The sequence below is a fragment of the Salvelinus alpinus genome, chromosome 34, assembly GCF_045679555.1.
Source record: "Salvelinus alpinus chromosome 34, SLU_Salpinus.1, whole genome shotgun sequence".
NCBI lineage: Eukaryota > Metazoa > Chordata > Actinopteri > Salmoniformes > Salmonidae > Salvelinus > Salvelinus alpinus.
In genome coordinates this window covers 15,858,913-15,879,271 of record NC_092119.1, presented here as the reverse complement: position 1 = coordinate 15,879,271, position 20,359 = coordinate 15,858,913, and positions in this window count along the sequence as shown.

The following is a 20,359-nucleotide window of genomic DNA, read 5'->3' as shown; positions in this document are numbered from 1 at the left end:
ATACAGTACAACCCTCTACATGTTCATACAGTACAACCCTCTACTTGTTCATACAGTACAACCCTCTACATGTTCATATAGTACAACCATCTACATGTTCATATAGTACAACCCTCTACATGTTCATATAGTACAACCCTCTAAATGTTCATATAGTACAACCCTCTACATGTTAATATAGTACAACCCTCTACATGTTCATATAGTACAACCATCTACATGTTCATATAGTGCAACCCTCTACATGTTCATATAGTACAACCCTCTACATGTTCATATAGTACAACCCTCTACATGTTCATACAGTACAACCCTCTACATGTTCATACAGTACAACCCTCTACATGTTCATATAGTACAACCCTCTACATGTTCATACAGTACAACCCTCTACATGTTCATACAGTACAACCCTCTACATGTTCATATAGTACAACCCTCTACATGTTCATATAGTACAACCCTCTACATGTTCATATAGTACAACCCTCTACATGTTCATATAGTACAACCCTCTACATGTTCATACAGTACAACCCTCTACATGTTCATACAGTACAACCCTCTACTTGTTCATACAGTACAACCCTCTACATGTTCATATAGTACAACCCTCTACATGTTCATATAGTACAACCCTCTACATGTTCATATAGTACAACCCTCTACATGTTCATATAGTACAACCCTCTACATGTTCATATAGTACAACCCTCTACATGTTCATACAGTACAACCCTCTACATGTTCATACAGTACAACCCTCTACATGTTCATACAGTACAAACCCTCTACATGTTCATATAGTACAACCCTCTACATGTTCATATAGTACAACCCTCTACATGTTCATACAGTACAACCATCTACATGTTCATATAGTACAACCATCTACATGTTCATACAGTACAACCCTCTACATGTTCATATAGTACAACCCTCTACATGTTCATATAGTACAACCCTCTACATGTTCATATAGTACAACCATCTACATGTTCATATAGTACAACCCTCTACATGTTCATATAGTACAACCCTCTACATGTTCATATAGTACAACCCTCTACATGTCCATATAGTACAACCCTCTACATGTTCATACAGTACAACCCTCTACATGTTCATACAGTACAACCCTCTACATGTTCATACAGTACAAACCCTCTACATGTTCATATAGTACAACCCTCTACATGTTCATATAGTACAACCCTCTACATGTTCATACAGTACAACCATCTACATGTTCATATAGTACAACCATCTACATGTTCATACAGTACAACCCTCTACATGTTCATATAGTACAACCCTCTACATGTTCATATAGTACAACCCTCTACATGTTCATACAGTACAACCCTCTACATGTTCATACAGTACAAACCCTCTACATGTTCATACAGTACAACCCTCTACATGTTCATATAGTACAACCCTCTACATGTTCATACAGTACAACCCTCTACATGTTCATATAGTACAACCATCTACATGTTCATATAGTACAACCCTCTACATGTTCATACAGTACAACCCTCTACATGTTCATATAGTACAACCCTCTACATGTTCATACAGTACAACCCTCTACATGTTCATATAGTACAACCCTCTACATGTTCATATAGTACAACCCTCTACATGTTCATATAGTACAACCCTCTACATGTTCATACAGTACAACCCTCTACATGTTCATATAGTACAACCATCTACATGTTCATATAGTACAACCATCTACATGTTCATATAGTACAACCCTCTACATGTTCATACAGTACAACCCTCTACATGTTCATACAGTACAAACCCTCTACATGTTCATATAGTACAACCCTCTACATGTTCATATAGTACAACCCTCTACATGTTCATATAGTACAACCCTCTACATGTTCATACAGTACAACCCTCTACATGTTCATATAGTACAACCCTCTACATGTTCATATAGTACAACCATCTACATGTTCATATAGTACAACCCTCTACATGTTCATACAGTACAACCCTCTACATGTTCATATAGTACAACCATCTACATGTTCATATAGTACAACCCTCTACATGTTCATATAGTACAACCATCTACATGTTCATACAGTACAACCCTCTACATGTTCATATAGTACAACCCTCTACATGTTCATATAGTACAACCCTCTACATGTTCATACAGTACAACCCTCTACATGTTCATACAGTACAACCCTCTACATGTTCATATAGTACAACCCTCTACATGTTCATATAGTACAACCCTCTACATGTTCATACAGTACAACCCTCTACATGTTCATACAGTACAACCCTCTACTTGTTCATACAGTACAACCCTCTACATGTTCATATAGTACAACCATCTACATGTTCATATAGTACAACCCTCTACATGTTCATATAGTACAACCCTCTACATGTTCATATAGTACAACCCTCTACATGTTCATATAGTACAACCCTCTACATGTTCATACAGTACAACCCTCTACATGTTCATACAGTACAACCCTCTACATGTTCATACAGTACAAACCCTCTACATGTTCATATAGTACAACCCTCTACATGTTCATATAGTACAACCCTCTACATGTTCATACAGTACAACCATCTACATGTTCATATAGTACAACCATCTACATGTTCATACAGTACAACCCTCTACATGTTCATATAGTACAACCCTCTACATGTTCATATAGTACAACCCTCTACATGTTCATATAGTACAACCATCTACATGTTCATATAGTACAACCCTCTACATGTTCATATAGTACAACCCTCTACATGTTCATATAGTACAACCCTCTACATGTTCATATAGTACAACCCTCTACATGTTCATACAGTACAACCCTCTACATGTTCATACAGTACAACCCTCTACATGTTCATACAGTACAAACCCTCTACATGTTCATATAGTACAACCCTCTACATGTTCATACAGTACAACCCTCTACATGTTCATACAGTACAACCATCTACATGTTCATATAGTACAACCATCTACATGTTCATACAGTACAACCCTCTACATGTTCATATAGTACAACCCTCTACATGTTCATATAGTACAACCCTCTACATGTTCATACAGTACAACCCTCTACATGTTCATACAGTACAACCCTCTACATGTTCATACAGTACAACCCTCTACATGTTCATACAGTACAAACCCTCTACATGTTCATATAGTACAACCCTCTACATGTTCATATAGTACAACCCTCTACATGTTCATACAGTACAACCATCTACATGTTCATATAGTACAACCCTCTACATGTTCATATAGTACAACCCTCTACATGTTCATATAGTACAACCCTCTACATGTTCATATAGTACAACCCTCTACATGTTCATACAGTACAACCCTCTACATGTTCATACAGTACAACCCTCTACATGTTCATACAGTACAAACCCTCTACATGTTCATATAGTACAACCCTCTACATGTTCATACAGTACAACCCTCTACATGTTCATACAGTACAACCATCTACATGTTCATATAGTACAACCATCTACATGTTCATACAGTACAACCCTCTACATGTTCATATAGTACAACCCTCTACATGTTCATACAGTACAACCCTCTACATGTTCATACAGTACAACCCTCTACATGTTCATACAGTACAACCCTCTACATGTTCATACAGTACAAACCCTCTACATGTTCATATAGTACAACCCTCTACATGTTCATATAGTACAACCCTCTACATGTTCATACAGTACAACCATCTACATGTTCATATAGTACAACCATCTACATGTTCATACAGTACAACCCTCTACATGTTCATATAGTACAACCCTCTACATGTTCATATAGTACAACCCTCTACATGTTCATATAGTACAACCATCTACATGTTCATATAGTACAACCCTCTACATGTTCATATAGTACAACCCTCTACATGTTCATATAGTACAACCCTCTACATGTTCATATAGTACAACCCTCTACATGTTCATACAGTACAACCCTCTACATGTTCATACAGTACAACCCTCTACATGTTCATACAGTACAAACCCTCTACATGTTCATATAGTACAACCCTCTACATGTTCATACAGTACAACCCTCTACATGTTCATACAGTACAACCATCTACATGTTCATATAGTACAACCATCTACATGTTCATACAGTACAACCCTCTACATGTTCATATAGTACAACCCTCTACATGTTCATATAGTACAACCCTCTACATGTTCATACAGTACAACCCTCTACATGTTCATACAGTACAAACCCTCTACATGTTCATATAGTACAACCCTCTACATGTTCATATAGTACAACCCTCTACATGTTCATACAGTACAACCCTCTACATGTTCATATAGTACAACCCTCTACATGTTCATATAGTACAACCCTCTACATGTTCATACAGTACAACCCTCTACATGTTCATACAGTACAACCCTCTACTTGTTCATACAGTACAACCCTCTACATGTTCATATAGTACAACCATCTACATGTTCATATAGTACAACCCTCTACATGTTCATATAGTACAACCCTCTACATGTTCATATAGTACAACCCTCTACATGTTCATATAGTACAACCCTCTACATGTTCATACAGTACAACCCTCTACATGTTCATACAGTACAACCCTCTACATGTTCATACAGTACAAACCCTCTACATGTTCATATAGTACAACCCTCTACATGTTCATATAGTACAACCCTCTACATGTTCATACAGTACAACCATCTACATGTTCATATAGTACAACCATCTACATGTTCATACAGTACAACCCTCTACATGTTCATATAGTACAACCCTCTACATGTTCATATAGTACAACCCTCTACATGTTCATATAGTACAACCATCTACATGTTCATATAGTACAACCCTCTACATGTTCATATAGTACAACCCTCTACATGTTCATATAGTACAACCCTCTACATGTTCATATAGTACAACCCTCTACATGTTCATACAGTACAACCCTCTACATGTTCATACAGTACAACCCTCTACATGTTCATACAGTACAAACCCTCTACATGTTCATATAGTACAACCCTCTACATGTTCATATAGTACAACCCTCTACATGTTCATACAGTACAACCCTCTACATGTTCATATAGTACAACCATCTACATGTTCATACAGTACAACCCTCTACATGTTCATACAGTACAACCATCTACATGTTCATACAGTACAACCCTCTACATGTTCATATAGTACAACCCTCTACATGTTCATATAGTACAACCCTCTACATGTTCATACAGTACAACCCTCTACATGTTCATACAGTACAAACCCTCTACATGTTCATATAGTACAACCCTCTACATGTTCATATAGTACAACCCTCTACATGTTCATACAGTACAACCATCTACATGTTCATATAGTACAACCATCTACATGTTCATACAGTACAACCCTCTACATGTTCATATAGTACAACCCTCTACATGTTCATATAGTACAACCCTCTACATGTTCATACAGTACAACCCTCTACATGTTCATACAGTACAAACCCTCTACATGTTCATACAGTACAACCCTCTACATGTTCATATAGTACAACCCTCTACATGTTCATACAGTACAACCCTCTACATGTTCATATAGTACAACCATCTACATGTTCATATAGTACAACCCTCTACATGTTCATACAGTACAACCCTCTACATGTTCATATAGTACAACCCTCTACATGTTCATACAGTACAACCCTCTACATGTTCATATAGTACAACCCTCTACATGTTCATATAGTACAACCCTCTACATGTTCATATAGTACAACCCTCTACATGTTCATACAGTACAACCCTCTACATGTTCATATAGTACAACCATCTACATGTTCATATAGTACAACCATCTACATGTTCATATAGTACAACCCTCTACATGTTCATACAGTACAACCCTCTACATGTTCATACAGTACAAACCCTCTACATGTTCATATAGTACAACCCTCTACATGTTCATATAGTACAACCCTCTACATGTTCATATAGTACAACCCTCTACATGTTCATACAGTACAACCCTCTACATGTTCATATAGTACAACCCTCTACATGTTCATATAGTACAACCATTTACATGTTCATATAGTACAACCCTCTACATGTTCATACAGTACAACCCTCTACATGTTCATATAGTACAACCATCTACATGTTCATATAGTACAACCCTCTACATGTTCATATAGTACAACCATCTACATGTTCATACAGTACAACCCTCTACATGTTCATATAGTACAACCCTCTACATGTTCATATAGTACAACCCTCTACATGTTCATACAGTACAACCCTCTACATGTTCATACAGTACAACCCTCTACATGTTCATATAGTACAACCCTCTACATGTTCATATAGTACAACCCTCTACATGTTCATACAGTACAACCCTCTACATGTTCATACAGTACAACCCTCTACTTGTTCATACAGTACAACCCTCTACATGTTCATATAGTACAACCATCTACATGTTCATATAGTACAACCCTCTACATGTTCATATAGTACAACCCTCTACATGTTCATATAGTACAACCCTCTACATGTTCATATAGTACAACCCTCTACATGTTCATACAGTACAACCCTCTACATGTTCATACAGTACAACCCTCTACATGTTCATACAGTACAAACCCTCTACATGTTCATATAGTACAACCCTCTACATGTTCATATAGTACAACCCTCTACATGTTCATACAGTACAACCATCTACATGTTCATATAGTACAACCATCTACATGTTCATACAGTACAACCCTCTACATGTTCATATAGTACAACCCTCTACATGTTCATATAGTACAACCCTCTACATGTTCATATAGTACAACCATCTACATGTTCATATAGTACAACCCTCTACATGTTCATATAGTACAACCCTCTACATGTTCATATAGTACAACCCTCTACATGTTCATATAGTACAACCCTCTACATGTTCATACAGTACAACCCTCTACATGTTCATACAGTACAACCCTCTACATGTTCATACAGTACAAACCCTCTACATGTTCATATAGTACAACCCTCTACATGTTCATACAGTACAACCCTCTACATGTTCATACAGTACAACCATCTACATGTTCATATAGTACAACCATCTACATGTTCATACAGTACAACCCTCTACATGTTCATATAGTACAACCCTCTACATGTTCATATAGTACAACCCTCTACATGTTCATACAGTACAACCCTCTACATGTTCATACAGTACAAACCCTCTACATGTTCATATAGTACAACCCTCTACATGTTCATATAGTACAACCCTCTACATGTTCATACAGTACAACCCTCTACATGTTCATATAGTACAACCCTCTACATGTTCATATAGTACAACCCTCTACATGTTCATACAGTACAACCCTCTACATGTTCATACAGTACCACCCTCTACTTGTTCATACAGTACAACCCTCTACATGTTCATATAGTACAACCATCTACATGTTCATATAGTACAACCCTCTACATGTTCATATAGTACAACCCTCTACATGTTCATATAGTACAACCCTCTACATGTTCATATAGTACAACCCTCTACATGTTCATACAGTACAACCCTCTACATGTTCATACAGTACAACCCTCTACATGTTCATACAGTACAAACCCTCTACATGTTCATATAGTACAACCCTCTACATGTTCATATAGTACAACCCTCTGCATGTTCATACAGTACAACCATCTACATGTTCATATAGTACAACCATCTACATGTTCATACAGTACAACCCTCTACATTTTCATATAGTACAACCCTCTACATGTTCATATAGTACAACCCTCTACATGTTCATATAGTACAACCATCTACATGTTCATATAGTACAACCCTCTACATGTTCATACAGTACAACCCTCTACATGTTCATACAGTACAACCCTCTACATGTTCATACAGTACAAACCCTCTACATGTTCATATAGTACAACCCTCTACATGTTCATATAGTACAACCCTCTACATGTTCATACAGTACAACCCTCTACATGTTCATATAGTACAACCATCTACATGTTCATACAGTACAACCCTCTACATGTTCATACAGTACAACCATCTACATGTTCATACAGTACAACCCTCTACATGTTCATATAGTACAACCCTCTACATGTTCATATAGTACAACCCTCTACATGTTCATACAGTACAACCCTCTACATGTTCATACAGTACAAACCCTCTACATGTTCATATAGTACAACCCTCTACATGTTCATATAGTACAACCCTCTACATGTTCATACAGTACAACCCTCTACATGTTCATATAGTACAACCCTCTACATGTTCATATAGTACAACCATCTACATGTTCATATAGTACAACCATCTACATGTTCATACAGTACAACCCTCTACATGTTCATACAGTACAACCCTCTACATGTTCATATAGTACAACCCTCTACATGTTCATATAGTACAACCCTCTACATGTTCATATAGTACAACCCTCTACATGTTCATATAGTACAACCCTCTACATGTTCATACAGTACAACCCTCTACATGTTCATACAGTACAACCCTCTACATGTTCATATAGTACAACCCTCTACATGTTCATATAGTACAACCCTCTACATGTTCATACAGTACAACCCTCTACATGTTCATATAGTACAACCATCTACATGTTCATATAGTACAACCATCTACATGTTCATATAGTACAACCCTCTACATGTTCATACAGTACAACCCTCTACATGTTCATACAGTACAACCATCTACATGTTCATATAGTACACACCTCTACATGTTCATACAGTACAACCCTCTACATGGTCATATAGTACAACCCTCTACAGGTTCATATAGTACAACCCTCTACATGTTCATATAGTACAACCCTCTACATGTTCATACAGTACAACCCTCTACATGTTCATACAGTACAAACCCTCTACATGTTCATATAGTACAACCCTCTACATGTTCATATAGTACAACCCTCTACATGTTCATACAGTACAACCCTCTACATGTTCATACAGTACAAACCCTCTACATGTTCATATAGTACAACCCTCTACATGTTCATATAGTACAACCCTCTACATGTTCATATAGTACAACCCTCTACATGTTCATACAGTACAACCCTCTACATGTTCATACAGTACAACCCTCTACTTGTTCATACAGTACAACCCTCTACATGTTCATATAGTACAACCATCTACATGTTCATATAGTACAACCCTCTACATGTTCATATAGTACAACCCTCTACATGTTCATATAGTACAACCCTCTACATGTTCATATAGTACAACCCTCTACATGTTCATACAGTACAACCCTCTACATGTTCATACAGTACAACCCTCTACATGTTCATACAGTACAAACCCTCTACATGTTCATATAGTACAACCCTCTACATGTTCATATAGTACAACCCTCTACATGTTCATACAGTACAACCATCTACATGTTCATATAGTACAACCATCTACATGTTCATACAGTACAACCCTCTACATGTTCATATAGTACAACCCTCTACATGTTCATATAGTACAACCCTCTACATGTTCATATAGTACAACCATCTACATGTTCATATAGTACAACCCTCTACATGTTCATACAGTACAACCCTCTACATGTTCATACAGTACAACCCTCTACATGTTCATACAGTACAAACCCTCTACATGTTCATATAGTACAACCCTCTACATGTTCATATAGTACAACCCTCTACATGTTCATACAGTACAACCCTCTACATGTTCATATAGTACAACCCTCTACATGTTCATACAGTACAACCCTCTACATGTTCATACAGTACAACCATCTACATGTTCATACAGTACAACCCTCTACATGTTCATATAGTACAACCCTCTACATGTTCATATAGTACAACCCTCTACATGTTCATACAGTACAACCCTCTACATGTTCATACAGTACAAACCCTCTACATGTTCATATAGTACAACCCTCTACATGTTCATATAGTACAACCCTCTACATGTTCATACAGTACAACCCTCTACATGTTCATATAGTACAACCCTCTACATGTTCATATAGTACAACCATCTACATGTTCATATAGTACAACCATCTACATGTTCATACAGTACAACCCTCTACATGTTCATATAGTACAACCCTCTACATGTTCATATAGTACAACCCTCTACATGTTCATATAGTACAACCCTCTACATGTTCATATAGTACAACCCTCTACATGTTCATACAGTACAACCCTCTACATGTTCATACAGTACAACCCTCTACATGTTCATACAGTACAACCCTCTACATGTTCATATAGTACAACCCTCTACATGTTCATATAGTACAACCCTCTACATGTTCATACAGTACAACCCTCTACATGTTCATATAGTACAACCATCTACATGTTCATATAGTACAACCATCTACATGTTCATATAGTACAACCCTCTACATGTTCATACAGTACAACCCTCTACATGTTCATACAGTACAACCCTCTACATGTTCATACAGTACAACCATCTACATGTTCATATAGTACACACCTCTACATGTTCATACAGTACAACCCTCTACATGTTCATATAGTACAACCCTCTACATGTTCATATAGTACAACCCTCTACATGTTCATATAGTACAACCCTCTACATGTTCATACAGTACAACCCTCTACATGTTCATACAGTACAAACCCTCTACATGTTCATATAGTACAACCCTCTACATGTTCATATAGTACAACCCTCTACATGTTCATACAGTACAACCCTCTACATGTTCATACAGTACAAACCCTCTACATGTTCATATAGTACAACCCTCTACATGTTCATATAGTACAACCCTCTACATGTTCATATAGTACAACCCTCTACATGTTCATACAGTACAACCCTCTACATGTTCATATAGTACAACCCTCTACATGTTCATATAGTACAACCATCTACATGTTCATATAGTACAACCCTCTACATGTTCATACAGTACAACCCTCTACATGTTCATATAGTACAACCATCTACATGTTCATATAGTACAACCCTCTACATGTTCATATAGTACAACCATCTACATGTTCATACAGTACAACCCTCTACATGTTCATATAGTACAACCCTCTACATGTTCATATAGTACAACCCTCTACATGTTCATATAGTACAACCATCTACATGTTCATACAGTACAACCCTCTACATGTTCATATAGTACAACCCTCTACATGTTCATATAGTACAACCCTCTACATGTTCATACAGTACAACCCTCTACATGTTCATACAGTACAACCCTCTACATGTTCATATAGTACAACCCTCTACATGTTCATATAGTACAACCCTCTACATGTTCATACAGTACAACCCTCTACATGTTCATACAGTACAACCCTCTACTTGTTCATACAGTACAACCCTCTACATGTTCATATAGTACAACCATCTACATGTTCATATAGTACAACCCTCTACATGTTCATATAGTACAACCCTCTACATGTTCATATAGTACAACCCTCTACATGTTCATATAGTACAACCCTCTACATGTTCATACAGTACAACCCTCTACATGTTCATACAGTACAACCCTCTACATGTTCATACAGTACAAACCCTCTACATGTTCATATAGTACAACCCTCTACATGTTCATATAGTACAACCCTCTACATGTTCATACAGTACAACCATCTACATGTTCATATAGTACAACCATCTACATGTTCATACAGTACAACCCTCTACATGTTCATATAGTACAACCCTCTACATGTTCATATAGTACAACCCTCTACATGTTCATATAGTACAACCATCTACATGTTCATATAGTACAACCCTCTACATGTTCATATAGTACAACCCTCTACATGTTCATATAGTACAACCCTCTACATGTTCATATAGTACAACCCTCTACATGTTCATACAGTACAACCCTCTACATGTTCATACAGTACAACCCTCTACATGTTCATACAGTACAAACCCTCTACATGTTCATATAGTACAACCCTCTACATGTTCATACAGTACAACCCTCTACATGTTCATACAGTACAACCATCTACATGTTCATATAGTACAACCATCTACATGTTCATACAGTACAACCCTCTACATGTTCATATAGTACAACCCTCTACATGTTCATATAGTACAACCCTCTACATGTTCATACAGTACAACCCTCTACATGTTCATACAGTACAACCCTCTACATGTTCATACAGTACAAACCCTCTACATGTTCATATAGTACAACCCTCTACATGTTCATATAGTACAACCCTCTACATGTTCATACAGTACAACCATCTACATGTTCATATAGTACAACCATCTACATGTTCATACAGTACAACCCTCTACATGTTCATATAGTACAACCCTCTACATGTTCATATAGTACAACCCTCTACATGTTCATATAGTACAACCATCTACATGTTCATATAGTACAACCCTCTACATGTTCATATAGTACAACCCTCTACATGTTCATATAGTACAACCCTCTACATGTTCATATAGTACAACCCTCTACATGTTCATACAGTACAACCCTCTACATGTTCATACAGTACAACCCTCTACATGTTCATACAGTACAAACCCTCTACATGTTCATATAGTACAACCCTCTACATGTTCATACAGTACAACCCTCTACATGTTCATACAGTACAACCATCTACATGTTCATATAGTACAACCATCTACATGTTCATACAGTACAACCCTCTACATGTTCATATAGTACAACCCTCTACATGTTCATATAGTACAACCCTCTACATGTTCATACAGTACAACCCTCTACATGTTCATATAGTACAACCCTCTACATGTTCATACAGTACAACCCTCTACATGTTCATATAGTACAACCCTCTACATGTTCATATAGTACAACCCTCTACATGTTCATACAGTACAACCCTCTACATGTTCATACAGTACAACCCTCTACTTGTTCATACAGTACAACCCTCTACATGTTCATATAGTACAACCATCTACATGTTCATATAGTACAACCCTCTACATGTTCATATAGTACAACCCTCTACATGTTCATATAGTACAACCCTCTACATGTTCATATAGTACAACCCTCTACATGTTCATATAGTACAACCCTCTACATGTTCATACAGTACAACCCTCTACATGTTCATACAGTACAACCCTCTACATGTTCATACAGTACAAACCCTCTACATGTTCATATAGTACAACCCTCTACATGTTCATATAGTACAACCCTCTACATGTTCATACAGTACAACCCTCTACATGTTCATACAGTACAACCATCTACATGTTCATACAGTACAACCCTCTACATTTTCATATAGTACAACCCTCTACATGTTCATATAGTACAACCCTCTACATGTTCATATAGTACAACCATCTACATGTTCATATAGTACAACCCTCTACATGTTCATATAGTACAACCCTCTACATGTTCATATAGTACAACCCTCTACATGTTCATATAGTACAACCCTCTACATGTTCATACAGTACAACCCTCTACATGTTCATACAGTACAACCCTCTACATGTTCATACAGTACAAACCCTCTACATGTTCATATAGTACAACCCTCTACATGTTCATATAGTACAACCCTCTACATGTTCATACAGTACAACCCTCTACATGTTCATATAGTACAACCATCTACATGTTCATACAGTACAACCCTCTACATGTTCATACAGTACAACCATCTACATGTTCATACAGTACAACCCTCTACATGTTCATATAGTACAACCCTCTACATGTTCATATAGTACAACCCTCTACATGTTCATACAGTACAACCCTCTACATGTTCATACAGTACAAACCCTCTACATGTTCATATAGTACAACCCTCTACATGTTCATATAGTACAACCCTCTACATGTTCATACAGTACAACCCTCTACATGTTCATATAGTACAACCCTCTACATGTTCATATAGTACAACCATCTACATGTTCATATAGTACAACCATCTACATGTTCATACAGTACAACCCTCTACATGTTCATACAGTACAACCCTCTACATGTTCATATAGTACAACCCTCTACATGTTCATATAGTACAACCCTCTACATGTTCATATAGTACAACCCTCTACATGTTCATATAGTACAACCCTCTACATGTTCATACAGTACAACCCTCTACATGTTCATACAGTACAACCCTCTACATGTTCATATAGTACAACCCTCTACATGTTCATATAGTACAACCCTCTACATGTTCATACAGTACAACCCTCTACATGTTCATATAGTACAACCATCTACATGTTCATATAGTACAACCATCTACATGTTCATATAGTACAACCCTCTACATGTTCATACAGTACAACCCTCTACATGTTCATACAGTACAACCATCTACATGTTCATATAGTACACACCCTCTACATGTTCATACAGTACAACCCTCTACATGGTCATATAGTACAACCCTCTACATGTTCATATAGTACAACCCTCTACATGTTCATATAGTACAACCCTCTACATGTTCATACAGTACAACCCTCTACATGTTCATACAGTACAAACCCTCTACATGTTCATATAGTACAACCCTCTACATGTTCATATAGTACAACCCTCTACATGTTCATACAGTACAACCCTCTACATGTTCATACAGTACAAACCCTCTACATGTTCATATAGTACAACCCTCTACATGTTCATATAGTACAACCCTCTACATGTTCATATAGTACAACCCTCTACATGTTCATACAGTACAACCCTCTACATGTTCATATAGTACAACCCTCTACATGTTCATATAGTACAACCATCTACATGTTCATATAGTACAACCCTCTACATGTTCATACAGTACAACCCTCTACATGTTCATATAGTACAACCATCTACATGTTCATATAGTACAACCCTCTACATGTTCATACAGTACAACCATCTACATGTTCATACAGTACAACCCTCTACATGTTCATATAGTACAACCCTCTACATGTTCATATAGTACAACCCTCTACATGTTCATACAGTACAACCCTCTACATGTTCATATAGTACAACCCTCTACATGTTCATATAGTACACACCTCTACATGTTCATACAGTACAACCCTCTACATGGTCATATAGTACAACCCTCTACATGGTCATATAGTACAACCCTCTACATGTTCATATAGTACAACCCTCTACATGTTCATATAGTACAACCCTCTACATGTTCATATAGTACAACCCTCTACATGTTCATACAGTACAAACCCTCTACATGTTCATATAGTACAACCCTCTACTTGTTCATATAGTACAACCCTCTACATGTTCATACAGTACAAACCCTCTACATGTTCATATAGTACAACCCTCTACTTGTTCATATAGTACAACCCTCTACATGTTCATACAGTACAACCCTCTACATGTTCATACAGTACAACCCTCTACATGTTCATATAGTACAACCCTCTACATGTTCATACAGTACAAACCCTCTACATGTTCATATAGTACAACCCTCTACTTGTTCATATAGTACAACCCTCTACATGTTCATACAGTACAACCCTCTACATGTTCATATAGTACAACCCTCTACATGTTCATACAGTACAACCCTGTAAGGAATACCTAGGATAGGATAAAGTAATCCTCCTAACCCCCCCCTCCCCCTTAAAAGAGTTAGATGCACTATTGTAAAGTGGTTGTTCCACTGGATATCATAAGGTGAATGCACCAATTTGTAAGTCGCTCTGGATAAGAGCGTCTGCTAAATGACTTAAATGTAAATGTAAATGTAATGTTCATATAGTACAACCCTCTACATGTTCATACAGTACAACCCTCTACATGTTCATACAGTACAACCCTCTACATGTTCATACAGTACAACCCTCTACATGTTCATACAGTACAACCCTCTACATGTTCATACAGTACAACCCTCTACATGTTCATACAGTACAACCCTCTACATGTTCATACAGTACAACCCTCTACATGTTCATACAGTACAACCATCTACATGTTCATATAGTACAACCCTCTACATGTTCATACAGTACAACCCTCTACATGTTCATACAGTACAACCCTCTACATGTTCATACAGTACAACCCTCTACATGTTCATATAGTACAACCCTCTACATGTTCATATAGTACAACCCTCTACATGTTCATATAGTACAACCCTCTACATGTTCATATAGTACAACCCTCTACATGTTCATATAGTACAACCCTCTACATGTTCATACAGTACAAACCCTCTACATGTTCATATAGTACAACCCTCTACATGTTCATATAGTACAACCCTCTACATGTTCATACAGTACAAACCCTCTACATGTTCATATAGTACAACCCTCTACTTGTTCATATAGTACAACCCTCTACATGTTCATACAGTACAACCCTATACATGTTCAGACAGTACAACCCTCTACATGTTCATATAGTACAAAACTCTACATGTTCATACAGTACAAACCCTCTACATGTTCATATAGTACAACCCTCTACTTGTTCATATAGTACAACCCTCTACATGTTCATACAGTACAACCCTCTACATGTTCATATAGTACAACCCTATACATGTTCATACAGTACAACCCTGTAAGGAATACCTAGGATAGGATAAAGTAATCCTCCTAACCCCCCCCCTCCCCCTTAAAAGAGTTAGATGCACTATTGTAAAGTGGTTGTTCCACTGGATATCATAAGGTGAATGCACCAATTTGTAAGTCGCTCTGGATAAGAGCGTCTGCTAAATGACTTAAATGTAAATGTAAATGTAATGTTCATATAGTACAACCCTCTACATGTTCATACAGTACAACCCTCTACTTGTTCATACAGTACAACCCTCTACATGTTCATACAGTACAACCCTCTACTTGTTCATACAGTACAACCCTCTACATGTTCATACAGTACAACCCTCTACTTGTTCATACAGTACAACCCTCTACATGTTCATACAGTACAACCCTCTACTTGTTCATACAGTACAACCATCTACATGTTCATATAGTACAACCCTCTACATGTTCATATAGTACAACCCTCTACATGTTCATACAGTACAACCCTCTACATGTTCATACAGTACAACCCTCTACTTGTTCATACAGTACAACCCTCTACATGTTCATACAGTACAACCCTCTACATGTTCATATAGTACAACCCTCTACATGTTCATATAGTACAACCCTCTACATGTTCATATAGTACAACCCTCTACATGTTCATATAGTACAACCATCTACATGTTCATACAGTACAACCCTCTACATGTTCATACAGTACAACCCTCTACATGTTCATATAGTACAACCATCTACATGTTCATACAGTACAACCCTCTACATGTTCATACAGTACAACCCTCTACTTGTTCATACAGTACAACCCTCTACATGTTCATACAGTACAACCCTCTACTTGTTCATACAGTACAACCCTCTACATGTTCATATAGTACAACCCTCTACATGTTCATATAGTACAACCCTCTACATGTTCATACAGTACAACCCTCTACATGTTCATACAGTACAACCCTCTACTTGTTCATACAGTACAACCCTCTACATGTTCATACAGTACAACCCTCTACATGTTCATATAGTACAACCCTCTACATGTTCATATAGTACAACCCTCTACATGTTCATACAGTACAACCCTCTACATGTTCATATAGTACAACCATCTACATGTTCATACAGTACAACCCTCTACATGTTCATACAGTACAACCCTGTAAGGAATACCTAGGATAGGATAAAGTACATCCTCCTAACCCCCCCCTTCCCCTTAAAAGAGTTAGATGCACTATTGTAAAGTGGTTGTTCCACTGGATATCATAAGGTGAATGCACCAATTTGTAAGTCGCTCTGGATAAGAGCGTCTGCTAAATGACTTAAATGTAAATGTAAATGTACATGTTCATATAGTACAACCCTCTACATGTTCATACAGTACAACCCTATACTTGTTCATACAGTACAACCCTCTACATGTTCATACAGTACAACCCTCTACATGTTCATACAGTACAACCCTCTACATGTTCATACAGTACAACCCTCTACTTGTTCATACAGTACAACCCTCTACATGTTCATACAGTACAACCCTCTACTTGTTCATACAGTACAACCATCTACATGTTCATATAGTACAACCCTCTACATGTTCATATAGTACAACCCTCTACATGTTCATACAGTACAACCCTCTACATGTTCATACAGTACAACCCTCTACTTGTTCATACAGTACAACCCTCTACATGTTCATACAGTACAACCCTCTACATGTTCATATAGTACAACCCTCTACATGTTCATATAGTACAACCCTCTACATGTTCATACAGTACAACCCTCTACATGTTCATATAGTACAACCATCTACATGTTCATACAGTACAACCCTCTACATGTTCATACAGTACAACCCTCTACATGTTCATATAGTACAACCATCTACATGTTCATACAGTACAACCCTCTACATGTTCATACAGTACAACCCTCTACTTGTTCATACAGTACAACCCTCTACATGTTCATACAGTACAACCCTCTACTTGTTCATACAGTACAACCATCTACATGTTCATATAGTACAACCCTCTACATGTTCATATAGTACAACCCTCTACATGTTCATACAGTACAACCCTCTACATGTTCATACAGTACAACCCTCTACTTGTTCATACAGTACAACCCTCTACATGTTCATACAGTACAACCCTCTACATGTTCATATAGTACAACCCTCTACATGTTCATATAGTACAACCCTCTACATGTTCATACAGTACAACCCTCTACATGTTCATATAGTACAACCATCTACATGTTCATACAGTACAACCCTCTACATGTTCATACAGTACAACCCTGTAAGGAATACCTAGGATAGGATAAAGTAATCCTCCTAACCCCCCCCTTCCCCTTAAAAGAGTTAGATGCACTATTGTAAAGTGGTTGTTCCACTGGATATCATAAGGTGAATGCACCAATTTGTAAGTCGCTCTGGATAAGAGCGTCTGCTAAATGACTTAAATGTAAATGTAAATGTAATGTTCATATAGTACAACCCTCTACTTGTTCATACAGTACAACCCTCTACATGTTCATACAGTACAACCCTCTACTTGTTCATACAGTACAACCCTCTACATGTTCATACAGTACAACCCTCTACTTGTTCATACAGTACAACCATCTACATGTTCATATAGTACAACCCTCTACATGTTCATATAGTACAACCCTCTACATGTTCATACAGTACAACCCTCTACATGTTCATACAGTACAACCCTCTACTTGTTCATACAGTACAACCCTCTACATGTTCATACAGTACAACCCTCTACATGTTCATATAGTACAACCCTCTACATGTTCATATAGTACAACCCTCTACATGTTCATATAGTACAACCCTCTACATGTTCATATAGTACAACCATCTACATGTTCATACAGTACAACCCTCTACATGTTCATACAGTACAACCCTCTACATGTTCATATAGTACAACCATCTTCATGTTCATACAGTACAACCCTCTACATGTTCATACAGTACAACCCTCTACTTGTTCATACAGTACAACCCTCTACATGTTCATACAGTACAACCCTCTACTTGTTCATACAGTACAACCATCTACATGTTCATATAGTACAACCCTCTACATGTTCATATAGTACAACCCTCTACATGTTCATACAGTACAACCCTCTACATGTTCATACAGTACAACCCTCTACTTGTTCATACAGTACAACCCTCTACATGTTCATACAGTACAACCCTCTACATGTTCATATAGTACAACCATCTACATGTTTATACAGTACAACCCTCTACATGTTCATACAGTACAAACCCTCTACATGTTCATAAATTTTCTCCAGCATACTGAGTCCTACATAGCACCTCTACATACTAGCCCATTTTCTTCTATTGGTAAACATGTTCAGTTATGTTATCCCACAGAAATGTTGTCTGTGTCCCAAATGGCACCCTATTCCCTATACAGTGCACTAATTTGACTCAAAAGTAGTGCACTATGTAGGGAATAGGGTTGCCATTTGGAACACAGAGCCCATGACTGAAAACAGCTTTAGAGAATTTGGCAGATCTACTTCATGTAGA